This window comes from Aquarana catesbeiana, linkage group LG11, assembly GCF_042186555.1.
Source record: "Aquarana catesbeiana isolate 2022-GZ linkage group LG11, ASM4218655v1, whole genome shotgun sequence".
In the NCBI taxonomy this organism is placed as follows: Eukaryota; Metazoa; Chordata; class Amphibia; order Anura; family Ranidae; genus Aquarana; species Aquarana catesbeiana.
Genome location: NC_133334.1, coordinates 78,084,776 through 78,112,089, shown reverse-complemented (window position 1 = coordinate 78,112,089; position 27,314 = coordinate 78,084,776). Strand labels below are relative to the sequence as shown.

General features: G+C 43.1%; 1 long non-coding RNA gene across 1 annotated transcript in view; it reads left to right on the top strand.

The window, feature by feature from the left end:
* Positions 1-13,106: 13,106 nt before the first annotated feature.
* LOC141112971 (uncharacterized) overlaps positions 13,107-27,314 on the top strand; it is a 56,385-nt gene continuing 42,177 nt past the window's right edge. Inside the window, exons 1-2 of the long non-coding RNA XR_012236677.1 lie at positions 13,107-13,194; positions 15,977-16,075. This is a non-coding gene — a long non-coding RNA (uncharacterized lncRNA). The remainder of the gene's footprint in view (positions 13,195-15,976; positions 16,076-27,314) is intronic.

Below are 27,314 nucleotides of genomic sequence, written 5' to 3'. Positions count from 1 at the left end.
TATTAAAAGCCAGCAGCTACAAATACTGCAGCTGCTGACTTTTAATGCATGGCCACTTACCTGTCCCAGGGTCCAGCGATGTCGGCAGGGGACGCCGAGAACCCGCTCGGTTCTCGGCAGCTGCCGCCGCCATCCTAGGTGAGGGAATCAGGAAGTGAAGCGTTGCGGCTTCACTTCCCGGTTCCCTACTGCGCATGCGCGAGTCGCGCTGCGCGTCCCTAGTGGTCCCCGCTCTCTCCTGGGAGCTTTGTGTTCCCAGCAGACAGCGCGGTCGGGATGGGAAGAGGCATAGACTCCCATGGGAGTCTATGCCGGAAGTGGGTGCAAATACCTGTCTTAGACAGGTATCTGCACCCCCCTCCCCCCTGAAAGGTGCCAAATGTGACACCGGAGGGGGGGAGGGTTCCGAAAAGCGGAAGTTCCATTTTTGTGTGGAACTCCGCTTTAAATGATTTTAGCAAATGGCTGCAATATAACAAAGAGTGAAAAATTTAAGGGGGTCTGAATACTTTCCGTCACCACTGTATATATATATATATATATATATATATATATATATATATATCACTATTAGGGCTGGGGAAAAAATCGATTTGAATCTTGAATTGAGTTGAGAGGTCAAATCGAATCAAAATTTCAGCAAATCGATTTTTTTTAGATTTTTTTTTTTTCACCGCGCCAGTCCTGAGGAGCTGCGGCCAGGAGTTTTTAGGTGAGGCCGCGGCTTCGGCCCAGTCCGCGAGGCTGGACGCAGCGGACTAGGCCGAAGCCACGGCCTCGCCTGATAACTTCTGCCCGCAGCTCCTCAGGACCGACGCGGTGTCCAAAAAAAGAAAAACTCGATTCGAATCGTGAATCGAGTGTTTTTTTTGAGAAAATCACCCAGCACTAATCACTATACTGCCTGTATATATATTCTACACTGACTGCACTGTGTGTATATATATATATATCTATATATATCTATATAGATATATAGATATATATCTATATATCTATATAGATATATATAGATATATATCTAGATATTTATATATCTAGATATATATCTAGATATACACACATCACATTTATATTCATACAGTATATACAGTGTAGATATATCTATCTATAGATATATCTATATATATAGATATATATATATAGATATATATATATATATATATATATATATATATATATATATATCCTAAATGGCCTCTAGCTAACATTCTCTCATTCATAACACTATATACGGCCACCATGTAAGCAGCCTTATATAGTGTGGGGCGTGAACTTAGCCCCCTGAGCCATGATTAGCTAAAAACACCCTGTCTTTGGCCAATCATGGCTTGCACAGCAGAGTGCGCTGTGATTGGCCAAAGCAGGCAGGTCAGGTGCATGCTTTGGCCAATCATTAGACATCAATGCACTGCAATCTCACAGTGCATTATGGGGCGTTCAGCGCTCGAATTTGCCACGAGCGCCCCATAAAGTTCGGTATTCGATGAATGGGCGAACACCCAATGTTCAAGTTGAACTTATGTGACGCAAGTAAGGCCCCTTTCACACGGGCGGCTGTTCTGCTGCTGTTAAAAGCATGTTTTGTTATTTTGAAATTCAAAGAATCCTGGCACAGCGTTCACTTGCAGTTGTATGTTGCGATTAACTGCGTTTTTAGGTGCGTTTACATGCGGCTGCGTTGGAACATTCTTGCCATTCCTTAATGTGCTTCCTGTTGTTTTTCTTTCCTTGTTGCCGCTGCTATCTGCAGGAGAAATAGTACGCTACGATTACCTGTAGTTATGTGCAGATAGCAGCAATAAATCGTTCTTGGACGCAGTCAAATTTATTTTTTCTTTCCGCACCAAAACCAATGTAACAAAACCGTTGCTAAATGCAGTGTGTGAATGGGGCAATAGGAAAGCATTGTGTGAGTTTAGCTGCGGTAGATAACTTGATCTATCCGCAGCCAAAAGCTGAATTCTATCCACCCGTGTGAAAGGGGCCTAACCGTTCTGTGCTGTACCACCTAAATGATGTGACAACAGAGCGCAAAAGGAATTATGGAGTGGAGAAGGAAAGTTACATAACAATAGCTGTCGTAGCGGACAATAGACAATGGTCTCCTGTATGCTGATGAGTTAAACACGACAAAGGTTTTTGTTTGTGGAATATTTTGCTTTTTATTTCAGTCTTTGAGTCTCACCTCCTAAACTTTGGCTTATGCCAGTGATGTGTATTTCATTATTTACGGAGAAGCCACTGTGGAGTTGATTCTGTATTCCAAAACGAGTCCAGCCTTCATGATCTTTCCCATGTGGTGCTAGATCTATGAACCTGCAAAAGGGTGGAAGATAATATATTGATACTATTCAAAATGACTTATCTGAGAAGGTAAACAATGCAAGTGGTGCCCTAATCCTGACAATTCAATTTTCTGGTACAGGGTAAAGATATAACTTGAGAAAGCTCTAATTTCTAAACATGCAAAACTGCTGTTTGAGTGCGGTGTGGGTAAAGGGATCAGAGAGGTTGGGGAGAAGGGAGGGAATGGGAGGTTGGGTGGGGGTGGTGAAAGGGAGGGGAGGGAGGTGTTGTGGGAGGGAGGGATGAGGGAAAGGCCAAGGTAGTCGGGGGGAGAGGGGAGGGTGTAGGGAGAGAAGTAGGTCGGGTCCGGAGGTGAGGATAGGCCGGCTAACTCACCCTAGCAGGGGGTGTCCGGAATGAGTCAGCGGGGACCACCAGAGTTCGCCGGGTGTGGGCGTAGCAGGTAGTGGTCTCTGGATGGGTGGGGTCTCCGAAATCCCCTAGGTCATGGGTGCGTATGAGGGAGTATCGGTTAGTGATATTGTAGGGGGAGGTTGGGTGCGCATCAGTAGGGTCCCCTGTGTTAGCTCTGTAGCTGGAGTGGTGGGATGGCGAGTGTGGAAATTAGGATTCCCTTTATTGGGTGGTTGACCCCAGTGTATCATGCTTGTGGGTTTCCCTAAGGTGTGCCTAGGTGTGTATGAATAAGGCAGATGGGGTTGAGCTATCAGGTGTCTGTTAGGCTGAGAAAGAGAGGATCGTCTGCGGTAGGGGTCTGACCCTCTTTTTTTTTTTTTTTGTTAATTAATTTTGTTGCAATTTTCGTGGGATTGGTAGGGGGGTTTTGTTGCCATGGGAGGCGATAACAAGCTGTGGGGACAGCACGGTTTTGAGGTCAAACATAACATGTGCAAAAGATAACTGGAACATGCAGAACAGGTATGTGTGAGCTTTGCGATGTAAAGAACACGCAGAAACATGTAAAAAAAAACAAAACATTCCAACATATACTGGAGAAATTGGGAGAGCTGCCGAGGTGGGGGTCAGAGGGTGGGAATAGTGGGTGGATTGTGAGATAATTCTGACGATCGCACCCTCTGACATTTTCCCTCGGAGTCTCCCCCCTCTTATTGGGCAGCATGTGCATCTCAATGGATCAAGGCATGAGAAACAATAATCAGGGGGGACTACATTCTTCAGGGAAGATCTCGAGTTCTTATGTTACAACTAGAGTAGACGGTTTGTTTTAGAAGAATAAACATGCTTACAGGTGGCGATGTATTTCTATATCAAAGTAAGAGTGGGAGATAAGTTTGGAATATAGACAGTATGATAATGGTGGATAGGAAAGGAAAGGAAGGGAGAAGGTAGGTAGGGCCAGAGTAGGGGAAAACAAAAGATTAGGAGAAGTAAAAGTTAGTGGGGGATTAGGAAGAGGATGGCATCGGGCTGAGGGTATTACTCCCTTGGTCCGCCACTGCTTCGGCAATTAAACTATTGGTGGGTGAAAAAGTTCTCGTTCGGTGGTCTTTCGAGAGTCCGTAAATCCTGCCGGTGCGTTGAATTCGGTAAGTATCAATGAGCAAGTGTTTGCACGAGTGTCTTGGGTTCCTTTCGGGAGATCGTTGTCATGTAAGTATATCTCTGCCGTAGGGTAGGCAGTTAGTTGAGGTTCAGAGTGGCGAGGGTAAAGATGATGAGGATTCCCTCATGTGTCTGTACCATGCTTCCCTCTTCCCTGTTACTTGTGGACAATCATTTTATGTTATGGCAGTGGTAGTATGCGTCTCATAAGGGGTAGGCTCGAATAAGGTTCTAAGATGTACTGGGTGTGTCCGTCAAGTTGCTGGATCATGTCTTAGTGAGGAGTACTGCATTCTACTGGACATGGGCGGACTTTTGGAGACGTCTGGTAGTTTTGTTACTGATTTTGTTGATAAGTTCGGGGTGTCCCAGATATTATAGATCTCTTACTGGTAGGGTCCCCACGTGTAGTGGGATGGCGAAACATTAAGGCATCGTATTGAGGGGGGCCGTCATAGAGGTTAGGTGTAGGGGGAGATAAAGGTTAGTCATTGGCGGATGGGTAAAGACAGGCAATGGTGTTAAGGTACCAACCTTGATCCGTTGATTGCTGGAGGACAGCGGGAGTTTCCTTTAGTTGGAGAAACGTGCTCTTCTGTGTGCTGGAGACGCTGTAGGGCTGTCATTTCTCGGGGCGTCTTGTGCGGCTTGAGGTGAGTGGAGCGGCATGAGTGAGCGCCTGCATCTCGGGTTGCGTTGGTTTGCATCGCTGATGTCTTCCATGGAGGAGGCACATCTCATTGGCGGCAGACGAAAGTTGCTGTACCAGTCAGGGAGTCGCGGGAATCTCTAGGGTGTTGCACAAGTGTTCTAGATCCTCTGGAACTCTAAGATTTGCTGTGCGGCCTTGGTTTGAGGCTGAAAGGCAAAAAGGAAATTTCCAGCGATAGGTGATTGACTTAGAGCAGGGGTCCCCAAACTACGGCCCTCCAGTTGTTCAGGAACTACAATTCCCATCATGCCTAGTCATATCTGTGAATGTCAGAGTTTTGCAATGCCTCATGGGACTTGTAGTTCCGCAACAGCTGGAGGGCCGTAGTTTGAAGATCCCTGACTTAGAGCGTAGGAGGTCCAGGAGTGGTCTTAGCTCTTTTCTGCGTTGCAGAGTGATATTCCTGGTAGATTTAGATTTCTGCACCGTGGGACACAATGCGGCTCCTGTTCCGTGCTTTTCTCAGGATTTCCTCTTTTTGAGGGAAGCTGACAAGGCAGCATACTATGTCCCTTGGGGGGGTCGGTATCTCTGACCCGTGGTCTGAGGGCTCTATGTATGCGCTCCATTTCTATTGGAGCATCTTGGGGCCTTTCCAGGAGGTCATTGAAAAGGGCTATTGTGGCTTGGGGAAGTCTATTGGGCTCAATGCTTTCAGGCATGCCTCTTACCCTCAAGTTATGGCGCCTGCCCCGTTTGTCAAGATCTTCCAGGTGAAGGTAGAGTTCTCGCAGATGTATGGCATGGGATTCAGTAACTTGCTGCACTTGGCAGAGTGAGGTGTCATGGGCTGCAGTTTTTTCAACCTTCCCCACTCTGGCACTGATGTCCTGTATATCCCTTCTGAGATCAGAGATGGCCGCCGACAATGTGCTTTTAATGTCGGCAGCGATCTCATGTAGATCAGATATGTTTAGGGCTCTGGTTTCCCTCGGGCTTGGGAGGGCTGGAGCAGGGTGAATATCCTGTGAGCGGAGCGGGCTTCTGCTGGAGTAGTGGGATCTCCGTGAGGAGGTTTGAGAAATGGACATGCTGTCTCTCTGCTGCCGGGTGCGGAATAACTCGGGGATGTTGCCGCTGATCTGAGTTCCCTGGTCCCTGGGTGATTGGGACCTCGTAGTGGACATGCTGCGGTGTGTTCCCCTCTTCATTAGGTGGGCGTAATCTCCGTTATATTGTGTGCAGGATCTCGGAGATGTCAGAGCTTCGGAGTCAGGCAGCCATCACGGATCAGGACCAAGCCACGCCCCAACTTTATTTTAGCAATGAGTTTTATATTGCAGTCCCACAATGTAAAATTTCCATTTGACAATTAATTAAAAAAAAAAAACATGCGTCAGGAAGTGGCAGTAGTGCCTCTTGATTACCCGCCAGCTGCTGCTATACTGCCCTCTGCACAGTAATCCACTGCAAGTAAGAGCATTACTGTCTATCTGGAAGAGCCCTTAGAGGGCAATAATCCAAGCCTGAAGTATGTTTTTATTTTGGTGTAAACAATGCTTTATGTCCTGAGAGAGACATGAATGCTACCAATGTGAAAGTTTTGCAAATGCTGGTTGCATGACTGTAATACTGGTCCTTTAGCTTCAATTCAGAGTCACTACCTGAACAAGTATGCAGAAAAGAACTTTGCTATAATGCGTGCTTATTTTAGATCAAATGTATTGAAGCCAGTGGATCAGTATAACAGACGGGTAATGCGACCAGCAATTTTTTTGTAAGATCGTCAATGGCAGCCCCTGTATTTTTATTAGAAAAGGTTTACAGTACTTTAAAGCCCCGCTGATGTATCACATGTTTCTATGTTTCTACCTCTTCCTACTGGAATCAGAATATGCAGCCTTTACTAAGTCTGCATATTCTGATCTGTGACCTCCTTTTAAAACTGCTTGTATCAGTCTGGATGCAGAATTTCTTAAAGTCAACTGTTTTTTACATGAATGCATTCCAGTGTGGCCAACCTACCAGATTGAAATTTACTGACCAGACACCCAAAATTTACTTGCACTGCCAAGTTTTTACTGGCATTTCCAAAGGTTACAAAATTTGTTGTAAATGCAAAATTCAGTATTTAGGCTAAAAACAAGTACAATATGCAATTAGCAGTGTGATTTAAGATCGATTAATGTAAAAAACATATATCTTATTTTATTTTTTTTAAGTAGCTCAAGGACAGGACTCAGGAGGGTAAGAAAATAGAATGGGTAGGCACACACACACACACATGAAATTGATTCTCACAGTGAGACTGACAGCAGCACAGATGATGACACCTCATCATCATGTCCCCTTCTGAATCATAGTGATAGTCTTTCTTAATGCCAGGTGGTCCCTTCAGTCCACTCCAGGCCAAACAACATGGACAGTCCCACTCCCAGCTTGCCTTGCTCCCATCCCACAGACCTACACAAAAGGCTTTGGCCACTTTGCTCGGCTCTCTTGAACCACGACATCACACAACATGCTCAGGCACCGCCTCCTCCAGACCCGCCGGCGCCACCCAAACACACTGTAGCAGGTATTCAGAGGGTCTCGGCCAGCCGAGCGCCACGGCCATATTTTTTACTGGAAACTAGGGATGAGCGTCGAGTTCGAGTCGAACTCATGTTCAACTCGAACATCGGCTGTTCTCCAGTTCGCCGAACAGCGAACAATTTGGGGTGTTCACGGCAAATTCGAATGCCGCGGAACACCCTTTAAAAGTCTATGGGAGAAATCAAAAGTGCTAATTTTAAAGGCTTATATTCATGGTATTGTCATAAAAAGTGTTTGGGGACCTGGGTCCTGCCCCAGGGGACATGGATCAATGCAAAAAAAAGTTTTAAAAACGTCAGTTTTTTCGGGAGCAGTGATTTTAATAATGCTTAAAGTGAAACAATAAAAGTGTAATATCCCTTTAAATTTCATACCTGGGGGGTGTCTATAGTATGCCTGTAAAGGGGCGCATGTTTCCCGTGTTTAGAACAGTCTGACAGCAAAATGACATTTCAAAGGAAAAAAAGTCATTTAAAACTACTCGCGGCTAGTAATGAATTGCCTGTCCGACAATACACATAAAAGTTCATTGATAAAAACGGCATGGAAATTCCCCACAGGGGAACCCCGAACCAAAATTAAAAAAAAAATGAAGTGGAGGGTCCCCCTAAATTCCATACCAGGCCCTTCAGGTCTGGTATGGATATTAAGGGGAACCCCGGCCAAAATTTTTAAAAAAAATGGCGTGAGGTCCCCCTCAAAATTTATACCCGACCCTTTAGGAATGAACTTCTATGTGTATTGTCGGACCGGCAATTCATTAACCTCTTCAGATCCGCGCTATTGCCATCAGTACCGCCTTATCTGTCCCCATCAGTGCTGCCTTAACTGTGCCTATCAGTGCCGCCTTAACTGTGCCTATACGTGCCCATCAGTTCAGCCTATCGGTGCCCACCAGTGCCGCCTCATCAGCGCATATCAATGAAGGAGAAAAATTACCTGTTTGCAAAATTTTATAACAAACTATGAAACATGATTTTTTTTTTTTCAAAATTTTCCATCTTTTTTTGTTTGTTTAGCAAAAAATAAAAATCCCAGCTGTGATTAAATACCACCAAAAGAAAGCTCTATTTGTGGGAAAAAGATGATAAAAATTTCATTTGGGTACAGTGTTGTATGACTGCGCAATTGTCATTCAAAGTGCGACAGTGCTGAAAGCTGAAAATTGGTCTGGGCAGGAGGGGGGTTTAAGTGCCCAGTAAGCAAGTGGTTAATAGCCGCGAGTAGTTTTAAATGACTTTTTTTCCTTTGAAATGTCATTTTGCTGTCAGACTGTTCTAAAAACAGGAAACATGCGCCCCTTTACAGGCATACTATAGACACCCCCCAGGTACAAAATTTAAAGGGATATTACACTTTTATTGTTTCACTTTAAGCATTATTAAAACCACTGCTCCCGAAAAAACAGATATTTTTAATTTTTTTTTTTGCATTGATCCTTGTCCCCTGGGGCAGGACCCAGGTCCCCAAACACTTTTTATGACAATAACTTGAATATAAGCCTTTAAAATTAGCACTTTTGATTATTTATGTTCGTGTCCCATAGACTTTAACGGTGTCCGCGTGTTCGAACAAATTTTTTGCCTGTTCGCAAGTTCTGGTGCGAATCGAACAGGGGGTGTTCGGCTCATCCCTACTGGCAACCATTTCCTGTCACTGGCATTTACTGGCAGGAGAAAAGTGACCATTTTTTACTGGCTGCCAGTAAAAATACTGACGATTGGCAACACTGCTCCGTCGGATAATTCAGTCGTGTGTGGGCTCCAGCGGACTTTTTTTCCCCAAAAGTTCGACAGACCTAGAATTGAAACATGTTTCAAATCTTTCTGACGGACTCTAGTCCGGTCGAAAAATCCGCTCGTCTGTATGCTAGAACCGACGCTAGGGCAACTATTGGCTACTGGCTATGAACTTCCTTATTTTAGTCCAGTCGTACGTCATCACGTACGAATCCGTCGGACTTTGGTGTGATCGTGTGTGTCCAAGTCCGTCCGTTTGTAAGTCCGGCACACCTACGCTACAAAGTCCGTCGGAAAGATCGTCGGACCAAGTCTGCCGTAAAGTCCACTCGTGTGTACGCGGCATCACAGTATCAAATTACTCAGAATGATGCTAGGAAAATAACATGCTTGCTTTATAGGAGGGACCATAAGCAGCAAGTACCTACATTCTTAACGCAGCCCCATTATTTCAATTTGCCATCAGATAACTTGAGACCCTTCTAATGCCGCGTACACACGATCGGAATTTCGGCCTGCAAAAGACCGATGAGAGTTTTTCATTGGAAAATGCGACCGTGTGTATGCTCCATCGTTTTTTTGCTGGCCGAATTCCAGCCAGCAAAAGATTGAGAGCATGCTCTCAATTTTTCGATTGGGAAAAGTTCCTATCTGAAAATGCGATCGTCTGTGGCAATTCCGACGCATGCTCGGAAACAATTTGACGCATGCTCAGAAGCATTGAACTTAATTTTCTCTGCTCGTGGTAGTGTTGTACGCCACCGCGTTCTTGACGGTCGTAATTTCAGGGAACTTTTGCATGACTGTGTGTATGCAAGGCAAGCTTGAGCGGAATTCCGTCGGAAACACCATCATATCTTTTTCCGATGAGAAAACTGATCGTGTGTACGTGACATAAGTTTAAAATGTACACAGTGCATTGAGGGTAATGCCGCGTTTACACGGCCGGAATTCCCAACAGAAAAAGTCAGATGGGAGCTTTCGGTCAGACATTCCGACCGTGTGTATGCCCCATCTGACTTTTTCTGTCGGCATTTCCGACGGACTCAGATATAGAACATGTTCTAAATCTTTCTGTCAGAAATGCCAACGGAGTTTAGCCTGTTGGTAAGTCTGGGCGTGTGTACGCGGCATTAGCTAGATAGAGTGCCTGTCATCTTTCAAGTAATCTGATCACAGATCAGATAGTGGGGTTGGTGGTGGGGTTGGGTGGATGGGAAAGTGAGAACAGGTTCTATATGTTACCTGTTATAAAAAAGTATGTATGTTATGTAAAGTAATGCCCTGTACACACGGTCGGATTTTCCTATGGAAAATGTGTGATAGGACCTTGTTGTCGGAAATTCCGACCATGTGTAGGCTCCATCACACATTTTCCATCGGAATTTCCGTCACACAAAATTTGAGAGCTGGTTCTCAAATTTTCCGACAACAAAATCCATTGTCGGAAATTCCGATCGTGTGTACACAATTCCGACGCACAAAGTTCCACGCATGCTTGGAATCAAGCAGAAGAGCCGCACTGGCTATTGAACTTCATTTTTTCTCGGCTCGTCGTACGTGTTGTACATCAACGCGTTCTTGACGTTCGGAATTTCCGACCAACTTTGTGTGACCATGTGTATGCAAGACAAGTTTGAGCCAACATCCGTCGGAAAAAATCCATGGATTTTGTTGTCAGAATGTCTGATCGTGTGTACAGGGCATTATTCTGTTACTTTGTCCAGTCAGGGAAAAGTATTGGATTACTGTAACAGATGGTCTTTGTCTCATTTCTATAGTATAGTAACTGAAATGATCAGCTTGCATATCTCACTATGTACAGAGAACACAAATTGTTTTGAAGAGGCAGAATGATCAGGCCAAGGTTTTCTTGCAAAAACCCACATATTCTGTAAATCTGAAAAGGGATGAAAACAAAGTTAAAAAATCAATTTGAATTGCTTGCCAGTAAACCACTTTAATTATTTAATGGCAGCGCTACCTTTATGATATTGCATAATGCGCCATTCCATGTACATTAATAATCCTGCTGGCAGCAGAACCATGATCTGTTTCAACCCCATGCCTTTTTTTTTTTGGCATCAACAAAGCACTGCAGTGCCTTCTGGTGCAATCTCTCCTCTAAAACAGCCACTTCTCTGCTACCCATACACCAGGCCAAGCAGAGTTTTGGTGCAGCTGTGCTGCAACATGGCTAAATACTACACATAGTACACATAATAGGAACAAAAAAAGTTAAAGTAGATCTTCACCCTGAATTCTGAGAGTGTTCTGCATCGCCAGATCTGCTGGGCGGGTGAGTATCTGAAATGCTAAAGACTTGCATCGAGGTGGGCAGGGGTGTGAAAAAAAAAAAAAATGCGGGAGGTGGAGCCTGGAGATTTTCTGTAAGAGAGCAGACTGTCTTTTGTGGGTTAGTAGTAAAAAAAAAAACAAAAGGGTAACGCTGCGCTAGAAACAAATATAAGAAACTAAAAATGAATCCAGTACAAAAAAAGTCTAAATACAAAACTCAAACAAGTGGAAAAAGGTGTGGGTGCAGCGCTGATCTGGGTTAAATCTCCAAATTAATGAATGAGAAAAAAAAAATGTGATTTTTTTCAAAATTCAGAAGTGGTGAAAAAAGACTGAAAATAAAGACTAAGGCAGAGTTCCAATATGAGAATTTTGAAAACTGACAACAAAAGAAATCAGAGTAGTTATAATCCAAACTCCTAATGGCGTGCTTTGATAGGATATCAAAAAGTAATGCATACTGTGCTCAAACCAGTAAAAAATGAAATATACATATAGTGAATAATATATCCTTACAAAAAGTGTTCATAAGTGTATAAACAATGACCTAACACCATAAACAGATAATAAAAATAATAATAAAAATTCTCAAATACATATGGTGAAAAAAATCTGAGAAAAAAAGACTAAAGCAAAGTCCCAAAATAAAATATCCAAGTGAAGAAGGCTAGCCAGTAGATTATCATATAGATGTAGAGACCAGAAGCCAAAGAAAGATCCCTCCTCCAGATAGTTTTACACCCAAGGTGAGCATGTAGTCTCCTTACCGACTTAAATGACCACCTAAGCGGTGTCACCAAGCCCAGGGAATTCGGTCTCCCAAAAACCAGTATGGATGTCTGAAGCTGCTAGATCTGTGTCACTCAAAGATATAAACAAAAAAGGCTCCCATAGTTTAATACGCTTAAATGAATTGCACTTAGACCCCTTTCACACTGGGGCGGTTTGCAGGTGTTATTGCGCTAAAAATACCGCCTGCAAACCGACCCAAAACAGCCGCTGCTGTTTGTTCAGTGTGAAAGCCCGAGGGCAGGAGAAGAAAAAAACTCCTGCAAGCCGCATCTTTGGAACTGTGAAGGAGCGGTGTATTCACCGCTCCTAAACCGCTCCTGCCCATTGAAATCAATGGGACAGCGTGGCCATACCGCGGCAATACCGCGGCTGTAGCCGCGCTATACGAGCGGTTTTAACCCTTTTTCGGCCGCCAGCGGGGGTTAAAACCGCACCGCTTGCGGGCGAATACAGCCGCAAAAACGACAGTAAAGCAGCGCTAAAAATAGCGCTGCTTTACCGCCGACGCCCCCACCGCCCCAGTGTGAAAGGGGCCTTACAGGATAGAACGTCTAAATGCGCGGTGTGCCAAAATAGCAGCGTCTCCTCAAGCTTCCTTTGCTCGCTGCTTGCCTCCAAAGAGGTAAATCATGCTTACCTCCAAAGAGGTAAACATGATGACGTCAGTGTCACAGGCTCCACCCTATATGTTTCGTCGCGATAGGACGTCGTCTGGGGATTGGCTGCTGTAATTGTGTCATCACATGCATCATTTATATAGTCCCGCTGCACCATCTTAACTAAGGGCAATTCAAGCATTAATGATGGAGGCATAAGGGCACCACCATTGTGAATGCTGGCAGGTTTAGCAAAACAGGATGTATAGAGGAAATGAAGACCGATAATAGATATATTATATACCACCTCCATCTAATGGCGGTATAAGGTATTGAAGAAACATACACTAACAGAGGGGTACAGCAAAGGGTATCTACAAGGCCCTAAGCTCATGCCTAGGTTGCATTTAGCCAACTGGCCAAAAGGCAGCATAACAATAGCAAAGAATGGAGAGAAGATGGGTGTCATAACTGTTCCACTGTCTATAGCATGATTGATTATATTCCAGAAATGAGGATCCAACTGCAAACTAGCTTATTCATCTTTTTGACCTGGTAACAGATTGGTAGTTGAGAATCACGCACAATCACTCAGCTTCATCACAGACTGTGCTTTGTGAAGGGTAAACCAGAGGAGAGATGGGGGCAGGTAAGCAACACCAAAACTCATGTTTATCATTGACGCTTTCCCAATGCAGTGCTAGTTTAGTGCTTTATGGGAGCAGACCAATACAGCGTAGAATCTAAGCAAATACTGATAAATACTTTTACATAAGATCATGACGCTTTCATTCAAGGTTAATGCATTTTTTAAAACTGGATTCAAGTGGAAAAATGTGTAAATCCTGGGAAAGCCTAGGTTCACAATGATGCGGGTTAGAAATCATGAGAGTTCAGTTGAACTTGCACGATTTCAGACCTGCATGTAAGTCCGACTTCGGGAGCGATTTCAGAGACATATGTATGGGTTTCTGCACAGATGTCTATTGAAATCGCTCAGAAGTCGCTACAAGTAGTGCAGGAATTACTTTTGGGAATCAGAGCAGCGCCCCAAAGTCGGTGTCGCACTGATTCCGTTGCCGGCAATGTCCGGGGATTTGACATGCGATTGGACATGTCCAATCGTATGTCAAAATGGCCCGATGTGAACATGGGCTAAAAGTTGGGTGAAACTTGTGTGAAAACATTTAAAAAAAGACCCCTTAGTGATCAAACAAAATATTAAGAGGTTAGAAAGTGTAACTTTATCAAAGTACCTGGAGTTGGGTTTTTAAAACAAGGTTGGGAGGAAGAATTTGAATATATAGTTATAGATTATTTTATTAGATACTTTTGGCTGGGCTTATGAAAACACAACCAAATCTGTAAATGACATCACTGTCTGCTTCTTGGAATATAATAGTTTGGATATTTTATTGACAATGGCATTAATAAATCATGACCTAATTTGTTCTGTTAAAATAAGCAGGGCACATTGTTATTGATGTGGGATAGTCAGTAGAGCATGCCGTACATGCTAATGCACAGAGCACAGTAATGGCTCTCTCAGAGACATATATTTAACTGAAAGTACTCAGCACTATATTTGATATCTGATTTTAGAACGCTAATGATTTTCCAGGTTGAATTATTGTGCTTACAAATATCATTGCTTTGTTTAGAATATCTATAGAATCTTGTTATGTCCAATAAAGGAAATCTTTCTTTTTAAAGGGTAACTCCAGGCTTAACTTTTATACACACACACGTGTATATACACTTACTGGCCACTTTATTGGGTACACCTGTTCAATTGCTTAGTACAACAAATTTCTAACCAATCACATGGCAATGCATTTAGGCATCTAGACATGGTAAAGATGACTTGCTGAAGTTCGAATTGAGCATCAGAATAGGGAAGAAAGGGGAAGAAAGTGACTTTGAACGTGGCGTGGTTGTTGGTGACAGACGGGCTGGTCCGAGTATTCCAAAAACTGCTGATCTACTGGGATTTTCACGCACAACCATCTCTCGGGTTTACAGTGAATGGTCCGAAAAAGAGAAAATATCCAGTGAGCGGCAGTTATGTGGCCGAAAATGCCTTGTTGATGTCAGAGGAGAATGGGCAGACTGGTTCCAGATGATAGAAAGGAAACGGTAACTCAAATAACCACTCGGTACAACCAAGGTATGCAGAATACCATCTCTGAATGCAGAACACATCAAACCCTGAAGCAGATGGGCTACAGCAGTAGAAGACCACACCGGGTGCCACCCAATCAACTAAGAATAGGAAACTGAGGCTACAATTCACACAGGCTCACCAAAATTGGACAATAGAAGAGTGAAAAAACATTGCCTGGTTTGATGAGTCTCTGATGAGCCTCACATTCAGATGGTAGGGTCAGAATTTGGTATAAACAACATGAAAGCACGGATCCCAACTGTCTTCTATCAGTTCGGTTCAGTCTGGTGGTGTAATGGTGTGGGGGATATTTTCTTTCCACACTTTGGGCCCCTTAGTAGCCAGTTGAGTATCATTTAAATGCCACAACCTACCCGAGTATTGTTGCTGACCATGTCCGTCCCTTTATGACTACAGTGTACCCATCTTCTGATGGCTACTTCCAGTAGGATTATGCACCATGTCACAAAGCTCAAATCATCTCATACTGGTTTCTTGAACATGACAATGAGGTCACTGTACTCCAATGGCCTCCACAGTCACCAGATCTCAATCCAATAGAGCACCTTTGGGATGTGGTGGAACGGGAGATTCCCATCATGGATGTGCAGCCGCCAAATCTGCAGCTATCATGTCACTATGGACCAAAATCTCTGAGGAATGTTTCCAATACCTTGTTGAATCTATGCCACGAAGAATTAAGGCAGTTCTGAAGGCAAAAGGGGTCCACCCTGGTACTAGCAAGGTGTACCTAATAAAGTGGCTGCTGAGTGTATATAAAATGGTAAAATGTCCTGAAGTATGAATTTACCAGTATAAGTATAATTTTTAGTTTTGGACACAGTAGAGCTGGATTAGAACCCCTCATTTTTTATTGTTTTTTTGCCCCCTTTAGGGAGCTTTACCCTCTCTATTTGTCCTGTTTACCATTATTGTTGAAAGTGAAAGTAAAAGGAAATCCCAAATTTTGGGTTGTCCCCAGAAAAGTAATAGAGGGGGAATCTTACAATGGGGACACTAGTTCTGGTGACCTGGGGGTCCCAAAAGTATTCCCTTAATTTGCAGGGATTTCCTCTCACTTCCTGTTTGGCTACGGGACAGGAAGTGAAGGAAAATCTCTCCAATGGGACAAAGATGGGGAAAAATATCTGACAAGGGTCATGACCCTCCCTTACACTATCCAAAATGAAAAAAAAGTTTTGCCTATAGTTCTACTTTAATCAACTTTCTCTTTCCACTTTGTTCCTGTTCCCAACTATACTTGTAGCTATACAAACAGCTGATGACTTGAAGTTCTTCTTAAACTGTACCTGCAAATTGGGACTTCTATAGAAACAAAGAAGGGGTCCTTTGGACTTTAAATGAGGTATGTGCGACAGAAAGGCAGTCAGTGTAAAAACACAATTTTTATTCCTTAGTAAAGATTGCATAAAATGTTAAAAATCCATTTGTGGGTTTGTATCCTTATACACAACAAAACATGGTATATAGAACAAGCAACAACAATAAATTGATACATTATATAATCAAGGTAATACATTGTAAGATAAATAACAACAACCAATCCTACATAGACCACCTCAGGGACAGAGTATAAAAAAAGGAATTCTGTATATAACTGATTGAACCATCTAATAAGAATACGATGCATCAAATAATCCCTACGCGTTTCATAGATTTATTCTACTCTTCAGGGGCAAGTGCATCAGATACCTGTGAACAACACAAGTGTAAAAAATAAAAATGACCAAAAAACATTATTGCAAAGGTGCCTGACAAAAAGGAAGAAAAATAGTAACCAAAGGGAGGAAATAGCTCCTCCCCCTTGAGTACTTAATCGCTGAATGTGAAATGGTAAAATTGCAACAAAAGTGCCGCTCAAGGCATCTGTCATGGGAGCTGAGGTACTGGGACCCAAGGAATGAAACAGGAGCATAACTCGGACCTCCACAGAAAAAGAATGTCCAGAGCTGATGTGTGTGGGCTCCAATGCTATGATTAACAACTTGCCGACCGTTGCACACCGATATACGTCGGCACAATGGCAGTGGTGGGAAAATGGGTGTTCCTGTACGTCCCCTTTAATTGGTGGGGTCAGCGCCCTCCGCGTACAATGTGACCGTGCCCGCGGGACTGGCGGACTTGATGTCTGTCGGTCTCCTGGCGATCATGTCACGGAGCTGCAGAATGGGGAAGTGCCTATGTAAACAAGGCATTTCCCCGTTCTGCCTAGTGACATGACAGAGATCACTGCTCTCTGTCATCGGGAGCAGTGATCGCTGTCATGTGAGTTGTAGCCCATCCCCCCCACAGTTAGAATCACTCCCTAGGACACACTTAACCCCTAGTGTTTAACCCCTTCCCTGCCAGTGTCATTTACACAGTAATCAGTGCATTTTTATAGCACTGATCGCTGTATAAATTATAATGGTCCCAAAATAGTGTCAAAAGTGTCCGATGTGTCCGCCATAATGTCGCAGTCATGATAAAAATTGCAGATCGCCATCATTACTAATAAAAAAAAGTTAATAATAAAAATTCCATAAAACTATCCCCTATTTTGTAGACGCTATAACTTTTGCGCAAACCAATCAATATACGCTTATTGTAATTTTTGTAGAAGAATACATATCGGCCTAAACTGAAGAAAAAAAATGTTTTTTTAATATATTTCTTGGGGATATTTATTATAGCAAATATTAAAAAATATTGCTTTTTTTTTCCAAAATTGTCGCTCTTTTTTTGTTTATAGCGCAAAAAATAAAAATCGCAGAGGTGATCAAATACCACCAAAAGAAAGCTCTATTTGTGGGAAAAAAGAACATCAATTTTGTTTGGGTGCAACGTCGCACGACCGAGCAATTGTCAGTTAAAGCGATGCAGTGCCGAATCGCAAAAAAGTGCTCTGGTCAGGAAGGGGGTAAAATCTTCCGGGGCTGAAGCGGTTAAAAATGATAAAATAATATGAAAATCTTCACTTTACAAAGTCGTGAACGGAACCTGCAACCAAGAAAGGCTAGAAATGCAGGGAGAGAGAATAGAACCACATAACCACAGTGTAGAAATGAATAAGAACTGGGATAAATATACACATTAGTAAAGAACCCCCATGGGTAGGTGAGGGTGTGTGCTCAAAGGACTAGAATTATGTAAGGGATATAAGATCTGTGTATATATGCTAACAGTGTCAGTAGAGCAATGGACGGTGTCAGTAGGGCAGTGGATGATGTCAGTGGTTTTTATTTTTATTATTTTTTACAATTTAATTTTTTTTATTTTTTTTTTTACAAATTTTTTAGGAGCCCCATTAGGGGTCTTTGGTGAAATATTACAGATTTAAACAGTGGGACCACACTGGGTAAATAGGATATGTCCAGGCACACCTGGTACACCCTGTGCGCACGTCTATGGTGATGACAGTCTACTGCCAAAACCTGGGGGAGCACTATCCGCCGGAAGAACAGAGAATCTGAAACTTTAAGTTACATCTCCTCTTCACTAGACTAAAAGAGCAGGTGAGCCTTGCAGTGTGGGCACAATTTGTATGAGCTTGTATATTTAAAGTGCCTGTGCACAGTCTTGGCTCTGGTTTGGAGGACGCCATTGATCCCAGAGGGGTTCTTTCCATGGTGGACCGTTTACTGTAGTTACCAGACTTCTCAGACATCCAGAAAAAATTCCTAATATTGAAGGTTTTTTCCCTAGAAATTGCCCAAAAAGGTAATAACTGGCCAGTTATAGGATGTGTGCTTGTTTTGGTTTACTATTTCATTGGCTCACAGTGCTGTCAATCAAAGCCAGTGACAAGGGAGCAGGGGGCCGAGTCCCGCTATCTGTGTCAATGGGCGCAGCAGCGGGGCTCAGGAGCGAGCATGCACAAGTGCCCCGATGGGAAGGAGGAGGAGCCTGGGAGGAGGAGCCAGAAGCTCTGGAGGTTAGGGACAGCTCTGTGCAATGGAAGCAACAGGTAAGTATAGAGATGTTGATTATTTAAAAAACAAAAAAAAAACAAAACATCCTTTACAACCACTTTAACCCCTCTCCGTCGGCACCACCCGACCCTTTAATAGGTTTCAGATGCCAGGAGGTTGGGTTTATGATCATGAGACCGCCATGATTGGCTGTCACAGTGGTCACATGATTGGAAAGCTACTTCTTGAGATTTTAGTTACCTGCCGGTAACTGTGCTGGGAGCACACAGGGCACGTGCTTCCGACACAGCTATGTCAGCGGATTGGTACGCAAATATGGGGCAGCTCAGCGCCAAGGCCCACCCACTGAGAGGCCGCATATTTGTGTACTATCAGTGTCCAGGAGTTAGGGACATAGAATACTTTTATTTGATACATTGTTTAAAATGCATTTTTTAAATGAATTTGTTTTAGCAATGCACTGCACCCTTAGCAGTTGGAGCCTGGTGGTTTCAGCTGCCACAGTGCCTCTGTTTGTGAGTTTGGAATGGAAATTTTTGAACACAAAGGGGTCTGTATATAAATGCTCAGTTAAAAAACACGAACATTCATCCAGCTATAACGAAGTATCCTTGTAGAGTATTTTGTCTATAATGTTTATTTCCTATGATCCTCATCTCCAGCTAATGGTCATAATGCAATATTTTCCTGAAATGCCTCAATCAGAAAAATACCACAGTATGACTACTAGATGAACCTGATGCTCAAAACAGAATACATAGATAATTCATTACGGCTGGACAAATGCTTTTGACATTCATCCAGCAAATGCAGGGCGCCAGACACATGGATTCCAATCGTGGGTTGTTTTTCTTTGAAGCATGTGATTAGAGCCAGCGCCTGAAGCCCACCCAGTTGTGTGACGATAGCAAATGAATATTCGCTATTGTAACACTGCCTCTCCTCCCGGCCAATCAGGAAGCGGGTTGTGAGACCCGTAACCCGATTGACCGAAAGGAGATCCGATCCGGATTGGCTGCCAGAAGGAGGAGGGAGGAGACGCAGGGGAAGTGAGGAAGCAGATGGAGAGAAGCCGCCGCCCCCCACCGCCCAGAGCGCTGACTGCGAGAACACAGAATTTAGAATATGGAACATGGAATTTGAAACACGGAACTTGGAATCTGGAATTCGGAACACGGAATATGGAATTCGGAACTTGGAACTCGGAACGCGGAATTTAGAACACGGAATTTAGAACACAGATTTTGGAACACGGAACTTGGAATTCGAAACACGGAATTTAGAATACGGAACATTGAATTTGGAACATGGAACTTGGAATCTGGAATTTCGGAACACGGAATTTTGAACACAGCATTTGGAACACGGAATTTTGAACTCAGAACATGGAACTCAGAACACGGAATTTGGGACGTGGAATTTGGAACTCAGAACATGGAACTCGGAATATGGAACACAGATTTTGGAACACGGAACTTTGAATTCAGAACACGAAATTTAGAATATGGAACACAGAACATGAAAGTTGAACACACGGAATTTGGAACACAGAACATGGAATGCCAATACTCATTTGATTGTACTTTACTACTTTAGATGCCTGACAAACATACTCATGTCTATAGCCTATACTCTTTATGGACTAACAAGGTTTTTAGGGATACATCATTACACCACTATTGCACAATCACAGTTCACCTCTCTCTCCTCTCTTTTCTTTCCTATCTTGTCACCTGTTAGTATCCCTCTGCTATCCTATGTTTCTTATCATCTCCATGTCCCTACCATCTTTGGGCCCAGGCCTTTCATTCATGCATACATATCTTTATGCCAATACTTATTGATTCTACTTTACTACTTTAGAAGCCTGACAAACATACTTAGGTTCACAGCCTATACTCTTTATGGACTAACGAGGTCCCTTGGGATACATCACTATACCCATGCCATGCCTGCTCTCCGTTTGGCCCCTGGCAGGGTCCCATCTGACTCCGCCCCTTCAGCTCCCTGGTGAGGCACCTGCTGCCGCCGTCTTGGAGCTGCACACCTGTTAGCCATGGTCAGGCTCAGTGGTGAGTATGGGGACCCATAACCCCTCCTACCCTGTGCCTTTATAATCAATACTGTGCCATATTGCCAAATATATACCTTTTTCATCCTAGGTACATTGTTACACACATCCACCCCTGAAGAGCGAGCTGGATCTTGCAAAACAAGTCGGGTAGTATGATGCCCGTGTACTATGACTGCTATTACATCTATGTACCAATATTTCTTGTTTATGTATCTTTTTTTAAATTGGCAACTGTTGGTGTTATCTATGCATGTAAACAATTTTACTTGAATAAACCTTATACTGTATTTACTACTGTTATGTTTACTGGCGGAAACGGTACCCACTTAATTTAAAGTCCCGGGGCGAATCCTTCATTTTATTATGTTACAGGGATGGAAGTGTGTTACTGGGGACACCAGACCTTTCCCCTTCCTTTCATGGAATTCGGAACATGGAACTTGGAACACGGAATTTGGAACACAGATTTTGGAACATGGAACTTGGAATTCAGAACATGAAATTTAGAATACGGAACACAGAACATAGAATTTGGAATTCAGGACACAGAATTTAGAACTTGGAACATGGAATTAGAAACATGGAATTTGGAACAAGGAACGTGGAACAAGGAATGTGAGAATCGAAATTTGAAACATGGAATTCGGAACACAGAATTTGAAATTCAGAACACAGAATTCGGGAACACGGAATACGGAACACTGAATTTGGAACACAGAACATGGAATTCGGAACATGAAACTCGAAATTTGGAACGTGGAATTTAAGATTTGGAGCACAGAACTTGGAATCCAGAACATGGAACTTGGAATTCAGAACACGGAACTTGGAATTCAGAACACGGAACTTGGAATTCAGAACACGAAACTTGGAATTCGGAACACGGAACTTGGAATTCGGAACAAGGAATTTAGAATTCGGAATACAGAATTTGGAATTTGGAACACGGAATTTGGAACGCCTAATTCAGAACACAAAAATTAGAATACGGAGCATGGTATTTGAAATACGGAACACCGAATCCAAAATTCAGAAAACAGAATTTAGAATTCGGAATACGGAACATGAAACATGGAATTTGGAACTCAGTATTTGGAACACTGAACTTGGAATTAGGAACACGGAATTTGGAATTCGGAATTTGGAGTTTGGAACACGGAATTCAGTACAAAAAGCTTGAAACACGGAACTCGGAACACAGAATTTGGTATTCGGAAAACATGAAACATGAAATTTGGAACACAGAACTTGGAATCTGGAATTCTGAAAACGGAATTTGGAATTTGGAACACGGATTTGGAACACAGAATTTAGAACTCGGAACACAGAATTTGGAATTCGGAACACGGAACTTGGAACACAAAATTTGGAACACGACATTTGGAACACAGATTTTGGAACACGGAACATAGAATTTGGGACACGGAATCTAGAACTCGGAAAATGGAATTGGGAACATGGAATTCAAATCATGGAATTTGGAACAAGGAACATGAAAATCGGAATTTGGTAATCAGAATTTGGAACACAGAACTTGAAATTCAGAACACGGAATTTGGAATTCAGAGCGCGGAATTTGGAACACAGAATACGGAATTTGGAATTTGGAACACAGAACATGGAGTTCGAAGCACGGAATTCAGATTTCGGAATATGGAACACGGAACATTGAATTTGGAACACGAAACTTGGAATTCAGAACACGGAATTTGGCGGGGGGGGGGGCGCCCGTGACCCCCGTGACTTGACCGACCAACCTGAGGTGGTGGTGGATGCTGTTTGTGACCCAACCGACTCTGGGGGGGGAGGGGGATTGGCGGCGGGTGGATCATTGGCCGCCTCCTCAAAAAAACACCAGCCGCCGCTGTATCATATAGATTTATCCAGTCCATTTTGACGGTATCTGGTAGACTGTAGATCAAGGGTCTCAAACTGGTGGCCCTCCAGCTGTTGTGGAACTACAAGCCCCATCGTGCCTCTGCCTGAGTGAGTCATGCTTGTAACTGTCAGCCTTGCAATGCCTCATGGGACTTGTAGTTTCGCAACAGCTGGAAGGCCACCAGTTTGAGACCCTTGCTGTAGATTGATTGGTGGTTGTGAGGAAGAGGTTTTTAGATTTCCTGTCCTTCACTAACTGACTCTGAAAGCCAGTGGATCACAGTCCACTCAGTAGGCAGGCAAGTGTTCAGTAGAATTGCAAGGAAGAAAGTGCACTAGAAAAGTATCGCAGACAAATGGACAATGAAACTCTGATTAGGGGCTTCAAATATGTAAGTGCAAGCCAACTTACAGGACCTCACCTTACCAATTGGCAAAGATCCCCGCTGGTAAGCTCATTACTCAAGAAGACTAGTCTGTGTTGCCTGCCCAAAAATACAGTCATATTTGCTTCATGCAATTTTTCTGCTTTAGTAAATAAAACAGCCCTGGTTGTGACGTCTAATATTTTACTGCTAAGTACATTTGATAGAAACATTCAGCAAGCTTACTGCGTATTAATTTATCAGATTTATCATCAATTACTTAATAAGTTCCAAGGACTGTAAAAAGCTTGGCGTCTCAGAATTTTAACATATGCTGACAAACCTCATTTATAACTGGTATGCTGAAACACAACACTTTCTTTGATATCTGATAAGATCTCTTGATACAAACAAAAAAACACAAAACATTGTAATTATTCAGTCATTAATATTATATATATATATATATATATATATATATAATATACTCTGTATATGCCAATGCATTTCAGGGGTTCAGGAACTCTCTCCTTTCACCAGGGCTAAAACACAAGTGACAAACAAAGAGACATATATAATATTTTTTACTTTTATTGTTTACAAATGTGGTCTAAAAAGATGCTGAAAAAAGGTAATGACATAATTAAGAGTATGATCATTGGTGTGGGGCTTTTACTGCTGTAATCTGGACTGTAGCTGATAACTGCTGTGGAACTTCCTTTGTTGCTGCTGAATTATCCTTCTGCAGTGTAAACAGGGTTAAACTAAATATTCATTAATGCAGAAGTGCAGCAGCCATCTTGAAGGAGACCACTTTGCAATGCTTGTGTATGGAGTGTCTCTAGTGCAGAGGGCAGCCATCTTGGCTGGGTCTGATTGTATGTCGAAGGTGATTGGCTTCTGCAACAGAGCAAGGAGAAGGGGTCCGCAGGCTGGTGAGGAAAAAGGAGAGGACTGTCTGAAAGCAAACATGTGTGGGTAAAAGTCCGGGCTGCTGCTGCTGGGTGTATAGAACCCTGCCATAGCTGACCATTGTTGCCTGAAGCTTCTCTTTAATGTGCCCTTAATTAATATAATAATAATAAATTATTGTTATTTTACATAGCAATAATTTAGCCCAATCAGCAGAATTAGTCCTAGGATTTATATACACTCAATGGCCAAAAGTATTTGGACATCATTCAAGTATTGAGTTTGGGCACATAAACACAGATTCCATAAAGACATATGCTTGAGGAGTTTGTGTTCAGGAATTTGACTGGTCAGCACTATTAGCGCCTTGCAGATGAATTAGAAATTCTGATTGCTAGCCAGGTCTTCTTGTTCAACATCAGCACTAATTCCCACAGACACAGTCCAAAATCTTGTGGAAAAACTTCTCAGATAAGTGGAGGCTTCTCTGAAGGGGGGGCGGGTCAGCCCTGTTTAAATTTCTAAGTAGCCACCCTGCCATTAGCAGAGGTGGCTAGTAAATTTGGTCTGCTAGGTAGTAGTTCATCCAGGCCAATGTATAGCTTTTCATTCGGCTCTCCTCTAAATCCAGTGCTGCTGCCACTCTGTGTCACTGTCACATGGGGCAATAATATGCTTAATAATAAACTTTTTTTAAATATCGCCTTTAACCACCTGCCAACTGGGCTATAGCCGAATGATGGCTACAGCATGGCCGGCCAGTTCTGGGAGGCCATCATATGATGTCCTCCTGTGATCTGACCCACTGCGCAGAGCGCTCTGTGATTGCAGTGTCCTTTGGATACTGCTGACCGCAGATTGAGGTAAAGAGCCAATCAGCGGCTCTTTACCACGTCATCAGCTGTGTCCAATAACAGCTGATCATGATGTAACAGAAGCAGGTTATCAGCATTGACAGGCTGAGGAAGGGAGAAGAGAGCCGATAACCTTCTGCAAAAGCGACATGTACACTGATAATCAGGGTGTCCTGATTATTAGTGCAGTCCCAACAGTGCCTACCAGTGCTGCCAATCAGTGCCCAACAGTGTTGCCAATCAGTGATAATCAGTGTCTCCTCATCAGTGTCACCTATCAGTGCTGCCTATTAGTGCCACCTTTCAGTGCAGCCTCATCAGTGCCCCCTCATCAGTGCCCATCAGTGCTGCTTCATCAGTGCCCATCAGTGCAGCCTCATCAGCGCACATCAGTGAAGGAGAGAAATTATCTGTTTGCAAAATTTTATAACAAACTATGAAAAAGTAAAATTTTTTTTTGAAAAAAAAAACGGTCCGATCGTGTGAAAGGAGCCTTAGATTTGATTTGAATTGTTTATTTATATGCAGAACCTGGTCCCAGTGGACCAACAAGTTACACAAAACCACATTCATCACAAATCGATACAGAGTGATATAAGAGCAGCAAACATACATTACGTATTGCGGTTTCATATCTCCATTAATCCTGTCATCAATACCTTATATTACAAGTTAGAGACCATTGCAATTAAGAATATGTACTTCTTGCTACTCAGTTGGGTTTGTTAAGTATTACTGCCCACTGGTTCGGTTCTCTTTTCTTAAATATAAAAACTAAAAGAGAACATATAGAAAAGAATGAGAAAATAGCAAGAGATAAGCGGAGAGAGCGGGGAGGAGGGGGGAAAGAGATGGGGTAGAGATATAGGGATTGGAGGTAGGAGGGGTTAAGAGGGAGTTAAACCCTCTACCCCCCGCAAGCCCGGAGTCTCTCGTGTTCTAAGTTTTCTGGGGGTGATATTTCCGCTGGGGAGTATCAGTGGTGTGATGTGAATTTTGCGGTCATGGGGCTTCATCAGTCCTTCTCAGTGCTTGGCCCTCAGACGAGTAAATAAACATGGTCCACATTTGCCAAGTTTTAGAGAATGTTTCTTCTCTATGTTGTGCCGTCAGAATAAGGTCTTCCATTTGTCTTATTTCCTCCACCCTCCCCAACCACATGTCAATAGTCGGCGGGGTGGGAGATTTCCAACAGAGCGGGATGCAGGCTTTGGCTGCGTCTAGTAGGTGTCGTATCACCGATTTCTTATAAATTTTGTCGGGAGTGTCTGTGGCGTGTAGTAAAAAGAGTGCAGGGTCGTCGGTTATTGTCCTGTCAGTAAAAAGTTGTACCGTTTCTCGCACTACTTTCCAAAAGTGTGCTAATTTGGGGCAAGTCCAAAAGATGTGCAAGAGAGTTCCTTTTTCCCTCAAACACCTCCAGCATTTATCCGATGTTGCAGGAAAAAATTTATGTAGTAATGCTGGGGTTCTGTACCAATGGGAGAGTATTTTGTAATTTGTTTCTTGGATCTTGGCGCAAATCGAAGACTTGTGCGTGAATCCAAGAATACGTTGCCTCTTTGTGTTGTCAAACCTGCGATCTAGTTCTATTTCCCATTTCAACAGTCCCGGGGGTACAAAGTCTGTGGGAGGGGTATTTATGAGATTATAGGCTATTGATAACGTGTGTGGTAGAGTACCTTCCTCAGTGAGGAGTGATTCCAGAGTTGTGGGGATTCGATCATTCTCTTCGGGTGGGGGTGGGATAGCGTTAAGGAAATGCCTCAACTGGAGAGTTCGCATAAAGTCTAATCGGAATAGGCCGTTGGGGTCACAGAGTTCTCTATGTGTTCTCCAGCGTCCTCCAATGCTATAGTGGGACGCTAAAAGTAGCCCTGCATCGCCTAGTTTTCGGAAGATTCCGTCTTCCAATCCCGGTTTGAACAAAGGGTTGCCTATTATAGGGTATAGAGGTGAATTTTGGGGTGTGAGGGTTTTCTGGGGGATTAGTTGTGAGCATATCCGTGCCGTGTTGCCAATCAGTGGGTGTCGTTTAGTGTCTACTGGTATATTTTGAAAACACCATGGTGTGCCCCTTAATGGAATACTGGTGTGTGATTGTTCTATACGGATCCACATCTTGGTCTCCTGGTGGCGGCACCAGTCTATGAGCCTTCCCAAGTGCACCGCATGATAATATGCACGAATGTTCGGAAGTGCAAGACCTCCTGATTTTTTGGGGAGTACAAGTAATTTGTTAGAGAGCCTTGGTCTCTTCTTTGCCCAGACAAAATCTGTGAAAGCAGACTGTACCTGTTTAAAAAAGATGGATGGGATATGTATGGGAAGTGCCTGCATGAGATATAATATTTTTGGCAATATGGACATTTTCAAAATATTGCAACGGCCTAGCCAAGAATGTAGACCATTTTGCCAATTAGATAATAACGATTTAATTTTTGATAGCAATGGGGGGAAGTTAAGTTCATATAATTTGGAGAATGTTGCAGGGATAAATGTACCTAAATATTTTAGGGCTTTGTTCGTCCATTTTAGCTTGAAACTAGACTGGAGACCTGCAAGTTGTGCAGATGGAATCCCTATCCCC